This window comes from Cimex lectularius, unplaced genomic scaffold (genome assembly GCF_000648675.2).
Source record: "Cimex lectularius strain Harlan isolate CLEC.00 unplaced genomic scaffold, Clec_2.1 scaffold145, whole genome shotgun sequence".
NCBI classification, from domain to species: domain Eukaryota; kingdom Metazoa; phylum Arthropoda; class Insecta; order Hemiptera; family Cimicidae; genus Cimex; species Cimex lectularius.
In genome coordinates, this window is record NW_019392922.1 from 556,695 (window position 1) to 572,514 (window position 15,820).

Below are 15,820 nucleotides of genomic sequence, written 5' to 3' on the forward strand. Positions count from 1 at the left end.
CAAAATAATTTAGTCACTGCAGTAAAAAATGTTCTGTAAGAAATCAATGTTCCTGATTGTGCTACAACAAACCTTGTGCTGCACATTGATCTCCCAATTCCTGTTGTCAAAGGACTCATCCTTTCTCATTACACAAAATTCCAAAACTCCTGAAGTATACACATTAATCCATTTGTCCAACAAATATGCTCCCCACAAAATCTCGTTGGGTCAGCCCCCCATCTAAATCAACAGTGGCCAAGGAACAACTTAACAACAACTAGGTCAGGTCTTCATTGGGCTACTTACGTTTTCCAGCATTAACACTAGTTTCGATATTATATATGTATGTAGACCAAATGCCACAATTTCAAAATAATTCAGTCACTGCTGTCAAAAATGATCTGTAAGAGATCTTTATTAAGTCATGAACCTTATGCTACAATTGACTTCCCAATTCCTTTTGTCAAAGAACTCATCCTTTCTCATGTATTAAAATATTAAAACATTTTCTTTATTGAACATAAGGGCTCAAAGTGTTTGTTTTTTGTGTAATTGTGTCATTCTTGTGTGTTCGGGCACTCTCAACACTACACACAAGAATGTCACAATTATACTGAAAACAAACACTTTGAGCCCTGAAGATGATCTCAACAAAGATCAAAACGTTGGCACGATAAAGAAAATGTTTTTCTAAAACCTACATCACACCGGATCATTAACTAACAGTCACTGAACACCACACATTATAGCATATGTTTAGACTAGATTAATTGTCTCCCTTTTGAGTGAAAGTCTGAAATGTATTGGTGTTCTGAGATGTTGAATTTTGGCCCTAATAACATTTTGTATTCTAAACTTGTCTGTGCCAACAGATAGAAATTCTAATACATATCAACCATTATGGCTATTTTGCAAACCAATTCCTGTTTGTTATCACTCACTGTGCTAAATGTGACTGTGCATTATTCTAATTAACTCCTACAATTTAAAGGCTGCATTGTGGTCGAAGGTTTTTCTTTGCTGCTAGTATATTTTTTGTTATAAGTATATAGGACAAGTTGATTGATGCGCTAAGTGTTCTTAGTTACTATATGCCTGTCTTTCGTGAGTTACATATGCCAGTCAAATATGAAGACTTCAAATAATACAAAAATAAATTCTACATTTTGCTACCAACTCTACCATGAATTTTAGGCTGACAGGATTAAATGGAATAAGGAACAAGTCGGGATTAAGGAGGCAATCCTTAGAGAACTTACAAACATTTTCAGGCAAATCCCCCATATCCTCATAATTGATATCTTCTATTGGGTTCAACCTATTAGAAACACACATAAACCTAAAACCTAAAAACTAAGCCTTTGGGAATGAGGTGTGAACTCCAAAAAGATCTGAAGGGGTCTGGCAGCCAAACCCTGAAATGTATAGCCAGAAAAAATCAATTTGTTGGAGAAGTTCAATAATACATCTAATTATATTTACTAAAACAATCAAGAAAAGCCTTTGTTTCAATTCTAGTAATGAAAATACAATAAAATACATAAAGTAGATATTATTCAACTGCTAACGAATCTGGCGGAACTCATGTACAAAAAATGCTGGCCTTTGAGTTATTTAATATTTTATGCTAAAGGTTTAGCATTATTAGATGGTTTCAGAGCTCTTTGAAATTTTTTACAGGACAGGAAAATGACTTAAATATTTTTATTTATCTTGTTACTAATTTTATTAAATTTATCTTCAAGTGGTGTTGCATTTCCCACCCTGTTATTTAGCTTGTCCTTAAGATTTAGGCCTTTTAAGGAAATGCTGAATCAAAAAGTATACTTTATTAGCATACTTTAAAAAAAATTAAAACTGGTCTTTATAGTACCAAACAATGTTACATAATAAATATGTACATATTCTTATAAACTAATTGGTACAATAAGATTTGCATTTCTCTAATCGCTAAATTATTTCACTACATGAGTTTTATTCTTTTCAACCTTCTGATGATGCTTCAGCATTGGAGTTTTGTCGCTTCTACATTCTCATTAGGTAAAGGCGAGGCGAAATTGGCGGCAAATCTTTGGATTTCTGCTATGACTTCGTAACGGAAACGTAATATTATATACGGGATCATAATATTACTTGACCATGTTAAAAATAATGTTATTTCAGTGGGTCCACATAGGCTTTAGGACTTGATTGTATTTTGCATTGCAAGGTTTGCAGCTCCAATCCTATCAACCAGTTAAGTTGTCTAAACCCTAAACCTATTTCGTTTATTTCATTTCTTCTCTCTTCCCATCTAGGGTCACTCCCATATATACTTAGCTGTATCGGTATATGGTATAATAGCTCTATCAATGATGACAAACCAAATATGTTCCAATATTTTATTTGTGAGATTGGAAGTGTTGATTTGGCCTGATTGAATCTAGATCTAAATGTTTTTCTCCACTTATTTTTGTTATTGCAATCCTTTTGAGTTGATCCTGTTATATCCTGTTGATATAGAATTCTGCAGAAATACTAAACCTGGGCATTACCAACAAAAGTATGGCTATTTACTCAGCCAGCCAGGTGGCCACACTATCAGCCATGGCCCAGTTTTTGAATATATTTTTTATGTGAAGATATGGGATGTCTAGGAGAGTTCAGAGTTGTGAAGTTCTGCATTGTAGTCTTTTTAAAATTTGACTCGCATTGCCTCTAAACAAGAGTCCTTTATTGAGAATCACTCCTAGGTACTTAGCAGAAGAAGAATTGGGAATTGGATTATGCATAAAGTAGAGCGATGTGTTTGAGTAATTGTTTTTGTATGTATGTCACAACTTTTGATTTAGCTGAATTTATTTTAAGCCTCTATTTTGTTCACTATTGTCCAACTTTTTGGGAAATCCTTGAATCCATTCTATTGCCTGACATGAATCGGTATGACAAGTAGAATGTACAAGATCATTCGCGTATAAAGTAGAAAAGTCATGAGTAAAAACTGTATACAAGTACGGATCAAGCATGTTTCTCTGCCTGCAGCTTGTATATTTTTTGGTGAAGACATATCTTATATGCTTACTTAGTACATCCTTTCTTGGATGTAGTGGCTTACGAGGTCAAATAGATTATTTGGTAGGAATGGGTGAATTTTGGAAAGTAAGCCAATGTGCCATACACAATATGTTTTTTGGGTATACCAAATTGCCCAAAAGTAAATCCATAAGATGATGCATTAAGAATAAGTCTCTGTTCAATGAGGTTGTGTTCCAGGAGAGAAGCTTGTGCAAAAGACACCAAATGTAACCTTAATCTCATTGATAGTAAAGTCCAGAGGCATTAGGGATTGCATGAACGCCCTGTGAAATATTGGGAACATAACTACCCTACAAAACCCTGGACAGAGGGGCAATTAGGAGGCAAATTAGATGAGTATTTGTGACATACCAAATTGCCATAGATCCATAAAAAATACATTAAGAATAAGTCCTCTTTTCAATAGGTTCTGGTCTAGGACGACCTAGATGCTTGTGCAAAATTTCATTAAACTAATGGCAGAACATCTAAATCTAGAATGTATTAGGTGGTCTATAACCATAATTGGATTAAGGCAGACTCTGAAGGGATATACACTGACTTGAAACAGTAGAAACAAGCCTGGCAGATAATGCCAAGAAAAAGAAGAAACAGCGGAACATGTCCTTTGTACGTGCAAAGACTGTAATTCTGTCTGAAAATCTATCTCGCTGGGAGGGAAAAGCTAAAACTTGAAGGATACACATGTTAAGCCTATGCTTAATGAAAATTAATAGTAGAGATTGCTCAATAGATCAATATTGGTCATGGTGCGTAAGATCGCAAAGAGGCCAATTTCTTTTAACCTCAATCTGATAATAACACTGCTCATCTGCAAACGTTGCAATTTTTATGCTGTCCATTTTCTTTCAGAAAATCACTGGAATTTAGCAAGTATAACTGCAATTTATTTGTCTTAAGTTAGTTTAGTTCTGAATATTGAACTGCTTGCCAAGTAGGAAGCGATAATATCTATTGCTTTTAGTAGCATCCTACTTAGTTTACTAATAAGTTCTTCAAGTACTTGTCAAAAGCCTGTGAAGCATAAAGGAAGATAAAGTAGTTTTTCATAGTATGATTTTTCCATTATACCCATTACTCAGTGAATTTGTTCTTTTTTTAAATGTTTTGATCAGAATACGAATGCGGGGTCTGAGAATTTTTTCCTTCACCCAACCCATCTACTTGAGGACTGGAGAAAATTCATCAAGGTTTTAGTTCATCGCTGATAAGTTCTGAAAAGGTGGGATGAGAAAAAAGTGGCAATAAATAGTGGAAGATTCATATATTGTTCATTAAATTTGTTCACAAGTACATGAAAATATCTGATTAAATTTTATTGTATAGAAAGTTCTGTTGTTCTCAAGGTACGCCATCTTTCCTTTCTTATTGATTAATATTAAACTTTATTACTGATAAAGCTATTCATAAATCAAATTCCGGCTTTATATCCGTGTTTTTTGTACTTTATTTTCGTTTGAAACAATACCTTCTCGTCGAGGACACTACAAGTCGCCTTTTTCTCTTGACAGCCTTTCTTCACAATAACCACATGCATATTCATACTGTGACGAGTTAATTTATTCCTTTCGTTTCCATTTTCGAAAAGTCACTCGTAAACAAGTAATTTCTGTATGACGAAGGTAGTTTTGTAAGCGGTTTTAAGAATTATAATAAAAACGGGTCGTCGAGCAGGGTTAACGGTCAGTCATCGGACGCAGTTAGACAATTTCACACCATACACACACACACACACACACACACACACACACACACACACACACACACACACACACACACACACTCCAAAATTTAAAAAAATATTAGACGTGTGTCCGACTGTTCTTGCCAATGCGCCCTAGGAGGAGCCGACAAAAAATATTTCAAGTAATTTAATATTTTAAAGTATTCTTTTCTGCCTACGTTGTGCTTGTATTTTATGTAGGATAAGAAACTAATATTCAAGAATATATCCAACGATGTAAAAAAGTTGCAAAAACCAAAAGGCGCTTCGAGTAAACCATAAAAAAATGTTTTTTTTCTCTACAAATTTTGTTCCTTGCCAAAAAAATATTTTAACGAATATTGCAAAGTCATCAATAACTAAGACTAAGGTGTATCTGCAGCTACCTACCCATAGGATGGGAATCGTTCATATTGAAATACATAATTTATGACCGAGCAAATTAGTAAAATAGGCTGAAATATTTTTTCAGCCAAAAATCAAAATTGATAATCGCTTTTTTCCACCCCCAAAAACCCTGAATACAAATTTTACTGAAACCTTTTCCTCCCAAAGGAACGTGGGAATATAAATTTTAATAAATAGTTACTAAAATAGTGCGGCACTCTCAACACGACACGCAAGGATGGCACAATTACACAGAAGACAAACACTTTGAGCCCTGAAGATGATCTCAATAAAAGATCGAAACGTTGGCACGATAAAGAAAATGTTTTTCCGAAACCTACATCACACCCGACCGCATCTCACGATATCTGAATAACTATCGATTAACGGTCACTAATCTCTAATCTCTACACAATTTTAATAAAACTTTTTTTAGTTATTTCTTGTATAATATGTAATACATTAAGTTATTTGTAACTAGGTCAAAAAATATACTTCTGTCCCAACTATCTTGCCAATAAGGCCCTAGGATCGGAGACAAAAAAAAGTAATTGTTAAAATTTATGCCTTTTCTTACTTTGCTGGGCATTTATTTATAGTTAATGACAAATAAGTAGATTGGCTTTTGGTCCAGAACAAAAATGTCTATAATAAAAAAATCTGCATTTAAGGGCATTAATAGGGTATTTAAAATAAATAAATGAATCTTAAAAAATATTTGGTCTACTTTAATTTTTTATGTATCAGATCTTATATAGCACAACCTTACATAATATTTTCTCATCCTAGGTCGAAAAACGATTAGACAGAATATAATTATATATTATGTATTACATGTAATGTAATATATAATAATAATGTAATATTATATATTACAGAATATAATTTTTTTCTTGCTTTACTCGATGTGTCTTTTGGTTTTTGTCAAATCTACCCTCATTTAATCCAATTTGGTATGTCACTCTTATTCTACGTAAAAATAAACTTTTACGTTTACATAATAACCTTGAAATATATGCACAGTAAGGGCAGAAAAACCTATTTAAAAAAAGTTATTTAAATTATTTAATTTTTTTCGTTCGTTGCCTCCTCTTGTACCATTTTATTTCTTTGATATAATATGGATTAAAGTCTTCCAAATCAATTTTTTTTCAAAATCTCAAAAATGATGATAACTTTCAAATGACTCAACCTATCCTGAAATTTTACAGTCGTATAGAACATTGTTTATTATATATAATACCACAAACTTTGTCTTTATGAATAATTTATAACCGGAAAAAAATAAAACTTTTTTTCTGTTTCTGTTGATTTCATCCTTATTTTTGTCATTTATAATGGTAGAAAATATAAAAATTTATCGACATATTCTTAAAGAAGAAATATTCCGCTTTCCATCGGATGTGATAACGTTGAATTTGATTGAAATCCAGAGGTATGAATTTTTAAATGGGTACACCAAACATCTGAGAGAAAAAAATTGACCATGGCTGATCCAGCTGATAAATGTCAATTTTTTTGTTTGCTATCAAAATTTTATTTTTACGGGCTCTGAAGGGCAGTTAGGACGAATCCAAACGGTTTTATTTTAAAAAGAATTTTTTTGGCAATCTTTACTTGATGAGTCTTTTGGTTTTTGTAACTTTTTATATCTAACCTCACTTATTACAATTTAATAAATTATTTTGTTATTTTACGTAAACAATAAAATTCAACTGGTATATAATTATTTTAAAATACATGTGCAACAAAGGCAGAAAAATATGGTTTAAAAAAATTACTTAAATTATCTAAAATATTTGTTCTTGACTCCTTATTTACATTGACAAGAACACTCAGATATGTTTCCAACACTTTTTGACCTAGTATGACTAAAAAAAGATTAATTGAAATAATTCCTAATACCTCTCTTTTAAAATCTGTATTCCTGTGATATGATTTTGATAAAAAGGAATCTTCAATTGTCGAAATGTTGAAATTTGCTTTTTGCACTCAAAAATCTATGAATCCTTTTGAATTATAAATCAGTTTTCTTCCCTCGAAAATAACAAAAGTGGTGATAAGTTTCCGACGACTTCACCGATACACAGGAAGTGCTACAGGGTATTTGAACCTTAGAAACTACACATAATTTCGACAAAATCCCCTCGGTACATAAATTAAAAACTGAAAAAAAAATTAAAGTCTGAAAAGTTTTTGTTGATTTGTGTCACTTATGTTGGCCTCAAAATTCTCAACGTTGACTTTTTCTGAAAAAAGAATATTCAGTTTTGCAACCGCTTGTGAATGCAGAGAAGTTTTGAATGTTTATGTGGAATACCTGAATTGAGAGACAAAATCGACTTCAGCCTAAGCTTTTATTATTTGAAAAATAAAAGATGTAATTCAACATAAATAAATATACTGTGAATTTAGACACAATTTTTATTTATTAACGATTTGTTTGAAGTACATCATGCTGGTGGGAGAGGAGAACCTGCCATTTAACTTACAAATACGCGTAATTAGGGTATTCCAGAGATATGGTTAAAAAGGATCTAATATCGAAATAACATGGAAACGTCCACATATCAGATCTTACTGTGGATAAAACCAGGCACACTTGACTTTCCCTCGACTATGTATGGACAAAAGTTGACGAAGTTTGGTCTGTATGGACAATATGTTCTTTTAAAGAATTTCCTTTAAGTCTCATATAAAGCGGAAAAACAGTAGCTCCGGAGAAAAAGATTTTTTTTTACTATGCTATGAAATGTTCATCATGGATCTATGTTTAAGAAAAATATAGGTGCAATCAGCAAGACGCGCTTTTTGCTTATCTGATGCGTGCATATAACTTGTGGGATGGGGGCTTAGGGTCGGCATCTGTCACGGTCCAACATCCCTCTTTCAAACTAAGGGTTTTCTCCTTATTTACAAAGGATTTCTATTTAGGATTTTTTTCTTAGTTTTTTTATATAATAAAATTCAAACGGGCAGTTTGATTTTGTAAAGGAGATAAGAGAAGGTTTATTAACCTATTTTTGAAAATCGCCGTCATCGCTTTGATTTAAAAGATTTACTTCTTTTTAATTTACAACAAAACATAAAATAAAAGTCCATTTTTACGCGATGTCGCGCGAGTAAATGTTCAAAATCTTAAAGAAAGGAGCTATCATGGACTTTCCATGGTTCACCGTACGACCATTTTGTGTTTTATGCGATCTGAACGAGCTTTTTTGATCGTTTCTCTATAAAATGGTGTCGAAATATAAATAATTAATATAAGACAAATCTATTGTAGATATATCACTTCTGTTATTCATTTGGAATAAAAAAATATACAAATAAATTATCGCTGTATTGTATAAACAGAATGTATATTTAACGGACCTTTCCAAAAACAATAAACCAAAAACCAAACAAAAAATATGTTTAATACAGTAACGCAGTTTTTAAATTAATGCAGCTTTTTTATGAAATTTAATGAATTCTCTGATTGTTGCATAATGTACGTCTATTTCACATTAGTGGTTTTGAGCATTACTTTGCACCAGCATCCCATAAATATATTCAGTTATGTCATCCTGTCTTAGTCATACAAACGTTTTTATTAATTTTTTAAATTTGATTTTAAATAGCTTTTTCCAGTTGATTATAGCCTTATTAGCGACGATTTCGCAGTTTGTAGGCAGCTAATTAATTTAACTTTAATATACTTTTCATAACAGATGAAAAAATGAATAAATAAAAACGCTTAACACCATTTCCTTTTTTCCATTATTTACATAAAGCTCTGTCTGTCATTAACGTTTTACTGAAGCGATAACGTACATTAGAATGAAGTTTTGGTGTAGCATCAATGTACATTTATTTTTATCTCTTCTATACTTTTGTTAATATTTCATTTTACCAGACCAATAATGCTATGCGTTTTACTCAAAATATAAATTAGTTAAGTCCCCATTTAAAAGCGCGGTAGGAAATATTTTCTTTTCCCGGATCCATTTAAATTGTTAAAAAATTTAATGCCAAATGAGTTTCGTTTTTACTGAAGAAACGGTCAAACTATATCTTTTATCATCACGCAGACCCCAAGAAGAAATCCTCCAATTTTTATTGGAATACCTGAACTTGTTCACTTGACTCCGAGGCGAGTAAACTTCAGACCCATGTGTTAGTGGCTCAACCAGGTCTCAATCAAGCTAGTTGTATAATTGTGTTTTATGTGATTTTTTTTTTTTTATTATCATGACGTTACGGAAGCATTTGACCGAGTATGGCACCCTGGCCTCCTTAATAAGGTAAAACGTATCCTCCCTTATTCCTACTATCTTATCCTGAAATCCTTCCTCTCGGATCGATGGTTTAATGTGAGAATCGGCACAGTTGTTTCACCCATCGCGCCAATCAAAGCCGGCGTTCCACAAGGAAGTATCCTAGGCCCAATTTTCTATACCATCTACACAGCTGACATATCCACACATCCAAACAGACAACTCACACCCTACGCGGATGACATCGCAATCTTATCAACGCTCTCCAATCCTATCCTAGCAACAGAAGCAATCCAACAACATCTGAACCTCATTACCGATTGGTGCAATCTGTAGCGGATTAAACGAACAAAAAAGCCAGCAAGTTACGTTTACACTCAAACGTCAATCCTGCCCACCAGTACATTAACAACAGGATAGTAATGGCCTTTACTTAGATAGTAGACTTACATGGAGCCCATAAACAAGATTAAAACGGCAAGAACATAACAAAAGATATGGACTACTCAGACTCCTACTGGGGCCAAAATCAACACTAAGCACACATAACAAACTAACCGATTACAAAAAAAAAACACTCATAAGACCTATTTGGACCTACAGAGTCGAACTGTTGGGCTCGGCCAAATCATCCATCCAACGAATTCAACCTTCTCAATCTAGAGTTCTCCGCTGTAACCTCAATGCTCCCTTCTGTCACCAATCAATCGATCCTTAAAGATTTTAAAATCCCTTTCGTGAAAGATCTTATCGGATCACGCTTCTTCAATTTTCACTCTAAACTATCCCTCCACCCTAACCCACTTGCCCTAACTCTTCCCTCAACGTTTCACCCTTACAATCCTCCTCGCCGTTTAAAACGACGATGACCTCGTGACCTTCTAAACCACCCAATTAAATAAAAGAGAGTTCCAGCACTGGTTGGTTTCTCTTCCCACTGACTCCTGGTCTAACAGATCTGTTAGATTTGTTTATACTAAACTGTTTGCTCAATGTGTGGTATTTAGTGTCCGTTAATTAATAATTATTTGGAAAACGTGAGATGGGTCTGGTGTGACGTAGGTTTAGAAAGATTTTTAGACATTTCAACTAACTTAACATCATCATATTTTTTTAAATAATTTATTTTAGTATATTTATTGTTATCGGTACAATATATACATTGAACAAATAATTATTTGAACATCGTGTGGTGCGATCTGGTGTGTCGTAGGTTTCGAAAAATATTTTCTTTATTGTGCCAACGTTTCGATTTTTATTGAGATCATCTTCAGGACTCAAAGTGTTTGTTTTCTGTTCGTGAGGCACTCTCAACACGACACACAGTAATGACACATCTACTCAGAAAACAAACACTTTGAGCCCTGAAGATGATCTAAATAAAGATTGAAACGTTAGCACAATAAAGAAAATATTTTTCGAAACCTACGACACACCAGATCGCACCACACGATGTTCAAATAATTATTTGTTCAATGTATATATTGTACCGATAACAATAAATATACCAAAATAAATTATTTAAAAAAATATGATGATGTTAAGTTAGTTGAAATGTCTAAAAATCTTTGCGCAAGCGCCCATCAAATTAACTATAATGCTCCTAGTCTTATCAGTTGTACCTTCAGGCTTTTTATTAGTTTTGGTTGATTTACGGGAGTTGAGCTTTTGTTTACCAGCGAATACAAAACCTTTTCCTATAATTTGTTCTTTACTGATCATCTTACTCTGCCGATTCTCGCTAAGTTGGTGGACTCGTTTCGGGACTTGGTGGACCTCAGTATGTCTTTGTTATATCAAGTCTATTTTATAAGGTTGCAGGGATTGTTTGTGAGCTTGTAGATTTTTTAAATTTAGGGCCTTCACAGTAACATTCATAAACATAATGCAGATCTTTATCTTGGCTGATTTTTTTTGTAGGCAATATTGCAATATTTTCAAATGCTTACTGGGTCAGCAATGTTCAGTATCAATGACGTTAAGACCTGCATATATTAAGCTTTGTCCGGTTTTGCTGCAGCAGGTCTTGTTGTATTTAAAAGAGGCTTTCTTGTAATGTTGCAGAAATTAGACGCGAAAGTGATTTTTACTGTTTCTAGATTTGCCCCGTACAGTGCTGTTATGTCAGCTGTTGGAACACGACGATCAACTGAAAAGAAACGAGATAAATAAATTCGATTTTCGAAAAACGCGCGTATTCGAATGCAAAGTTGTATCAAAATTTCAAATCAATCGACCGGCCTTTTTCGAATTTTGCCAGCACCAACATACACAGGCTTATTTTTTATGTATAGATTTTATATATTTTAATGGTGCAAACGTCGTTAAAAAGCTACGTTCCTCTTCTTTCCAATAGGATGTGTTATTTTTTCTCTAGACCGCGGGGTCTATAGCCGTTTATGAATAGCTGTTTCAATCAGATATTCCGATGACTTCTCCAAATTCCGAAAAAATTTTGGAAGTGCGTTCAGAAATTTGGACACCTCGAACTTCTGAAGCTGATGAATCTCTGAAATGCATATAGCGAGTGATTGTCAAAGACCCTCCACGAACGACAACCAACTCTGCGCGACTCTCCATCGAAATTCCCGCCCACACCATCACTGAGCTACATTGAAAAGGTTGGCTCTGGGAGAATTTACAAGATTCGTACCTTTCATTTCGCCTTTGCCTCTTTCACGCCCATCTGGTGATCGTAGAGCAAATCTACCTGTAAAAAAGTACAGCAGACCAATCTGCCAAAGACCAATGGCTTTGTTCTCCAGCAAATGCGAGCCGTGCAACTTAGGGTGTTATGGTCAATTCTGGTCCATTTACGGTGCGAAAAGCCATCAGTCCAAGCTGATTTAATCTTGTTCGAGCAGTTTCAGTCAGAAATTTGGACACCTCGAACTTTCTGGAACTGGAGAATCGCTTGAACAATGTTAAGGTGCCGGTTTCGCAAAATTCTCAAAGTCAAACATCGGTCATCCTGTGGTTCTGTTACCCTAGGGCGTCCAGAACCGGGCCTTCTGGTAGGACCCATTTTCCTGGAAACGTCTAACGGCGTCCCGCAGTGTTTCGCAGGGAACTCCGATGGCATTAGCCGCATACCTGTTGGAACGTCCATCATCAATAAGTGCCACACCACGCGCAACACCAGCACTAAGTAACATTTTTGGTTTAAAAAATGAAATTAAGTAAACAAAGGCGAAAACTTTCAGCTGTTTTTTCCATCTCTAGTTCACGTTGTATGCATGTTGTTTTCTTGGATGCTCGGCCGCCGTTAAACTTACGCTTAAAATTGTTTCATACTTCTTTATATTAATTGAAAACTGATTTTGTCCCAATTTTTTATGGCTCCAAGCTCGGAATAAAAATTATCCCTTTAAAAAAAAGGCAATGAAATATAATTGTAGCGGCCACGTGTCAACCCAGATAAGAAGGAGTAGGATCTAGATCAAGTAGCAAGGGCATTCAAAGCACGTGGCTCCTTTATTATTTAAAATAATATTTATTGCAATCACGAAGACCGTGGAAAAATAATTACCGTAGTTGGGCGGGTGGCGCGATTTAATTTACTGAGGAACAGATAGAAGAGGGGGGCCCAGAGCAAAGCCTCCTTTAATTGCTTCGTATATCATGGAGCCGGTAACGCCGCGTTATGAGATCTACAAGCCAGACAATTATTGTTTTCAGAAGAATCCCAGGTGGTTTACCTGTAAATTGCCGTGCTTAATCAACAATCCATTGTCAGCCGGCGGATGGGAGTCGTACGAGAGGGAGTTAAAAAAGATGTAAAATACGATTTCGTTTCGTAACTCATCGCCTGGCCCTCTTTGGCTGGATTTGCATTTATATCGGCATCAAGACGCTGATCTCTCTGTATTTCGCAAATTTGTATTTACAGTTTTCAATTCGAGCCGTCGATTCTGTAATCGATCTGACAACAACATTAATCGACTATTACTAAACCAAATTTCAATTAACTTTTACTTTTTTATCAATGGAATGATATCACATCTCTTCTGACTTCTGAAAAATATACGATGTTATTAGCTCAATGAACTTGAAAATATTAGTTTCAAATTTTGTTGAAATCGTGAGGAGCGGTCAAGAATGAGGTAGTTTAGAAAAAGACATTTTTAATTTTTTTTGCTGATGTTTCGACCTCTATTCGGGTCATCTTCAGAGCCTGGGTAAATTACAAAATATACAACACAAAACATAAACACGTCAATATAACACCACAAGAATAGCACCACACTTTATGAGAGTTTGAAATACTTGGTTCAAAATTTATATTTACATCTTAAATTGTATTTTTTCCAATCAACATATGTTTTCTAATTTACCCAGACCCTGAAGATGACTCGAATAAAGGTCGAAACGCCGTTAAAAAATGAAAAAGGTGTTTTTCTAAACTACCACATTCTTGTCCACTCCTCACAACTTCAAAATGTAATGGATTAGCCCAATTTAATCCCATGAATTTTTTATCAACTTTGTTAACTGTCTCTTCAGACTCTGGTGGCATGTATTAACTAACATATTGCATACAGGTAGGTGTGCTTTTAATCACCGATGGTTGTTTTTTAAAACGTCAAATTGAAATTGTAAAAGAGTATAAGTATCTCTCCTTGTCGCCACGCCGGTTTTTAAACCAACACATCAAGAACAACTTATCCTCAAGGAAACAGTAAAACCCTAAAGCTCTAAACAGTATTGAAATGACTATTCCACAAAATATGATTTCCCTTCCAGCCAAAGTAAAACTTAACGCGGTATGTTCAACTCTCTATTACGCCTCACAAACTTGGAACCGTGAAAAATTTAAGCTATTGGAAAACACTAAATTATTTGCCCTGTGCAAAAGTACTACACTTGTACCTAGAGACCTGTATCTGTTTACACTGCAACACCATTTCAATTGTATTTTAAAAGTTATGAAACACAAGGGCTACCGTTAGTCATTTTTAGGTTCAATGGTAGATACCAGTTTTCGTAATATTTTTTTTATCTAGTATGATGAGCCGGCATCGAGTCACATATTGGGTCCATCTTCACTCGCGGTTTGTGAACTACCCGTTCAGCGTTGGGCCATCTTCAGTGAGGAACTATTATTAATAGTGATGTATAGTTTGTTAGTTTTATTACCTTTTAAGTAACGTAGCCTAACTGGCTGTGTTACCGTTGATGCTGGGGTCTGCCGTCATTGCTGCTGAACCGGCGGATCAGTTAATGGGTCGTCTTGACTAGTGCGTTTGATGCGTCATAGTCAGTGATTAGTCCATGCGTTTTTTTTGTTCTTCTGGTATTATAAAAATATGGATCCAATAATTCACCTTTAAATATTACGCAATGCCGACACGCGTTTGAGTAGTTGAACAAACCCGAGTGTGAAGACAGACCCTAGTGATCCAAAGCTGGTTCATTATGTGTTCACAGACTCGAAGACTAACACCCAGCATCTACTCTAATTTTTCCAATAGGTTCGTATTCACCTGAAGACCAACTGGGTTGTTCGCTATAAGGACAACATAATCTGCATATAACAGTGATTTAATATTTGAGTTTCGATAGCAAATCATTCACGAACAAAAAATATGGGGTTTGAAAGACAGTTTTGCCTTCTTGTGCCACGCCCAGTGCCTACTTGAAAAAAATACGAAATGCGATCTTTATCTCTTTTCGGCGGAACAAGCTGCATAACACAATTGTTTTTTCAAAATACGGATAAATTTAGAAAAGATGCCTGTATTATAAGTCTTTAACATGACCTGGATATGATCAATAATAAAAAGTAGCCTGAAAAAATATTAAAAAAGCAATACTGTTTTTGCCCTTTTTGGAGGTATTTGAGAAAACTTTTAAACCATTTTTCTTATTTATATTCCCCCTGCATTTTAATTTTTCTTTAAGGGTTTTGTCACTTCTCTTTTCATCGATTGGTACATGCTTTAGCCATGCAGGTGTTAAGACGTAGGATTCTCTGTTTGATCCCTGGGGTATCTTTTCTCGCTATTTCTGTTGAGAGATGGATCCATCCATAGGCAATTTGGCCCCAGTGGAAAGCTTGCTGTATTTCATTTCTAATTGCGGTTTTAACAGAACATACAATTTTTGACATCTGGTTGAAAGTTTGGTAAAAAATGTTGACCTGCTACAATTTTTTTTCAAGTTGGAACATATTATTACTTTTCTAAAAATCAATCTCTTTATGTTTTATAGGCAAAGGTTTCAAAAATATTTAGACAATAGAGTGAACAGGAAGTGTACCTGAAAGTGCGGAAGTCCAACTTTCCAGGAGAGCGTTATTAGTCTTTAATATAAATATCTAGTATTTACCAAGATATTTTGTGAGTCTATTCTAATAAGCAAATATATAATTATCATTTTAAAATTGTGATGTTATTTA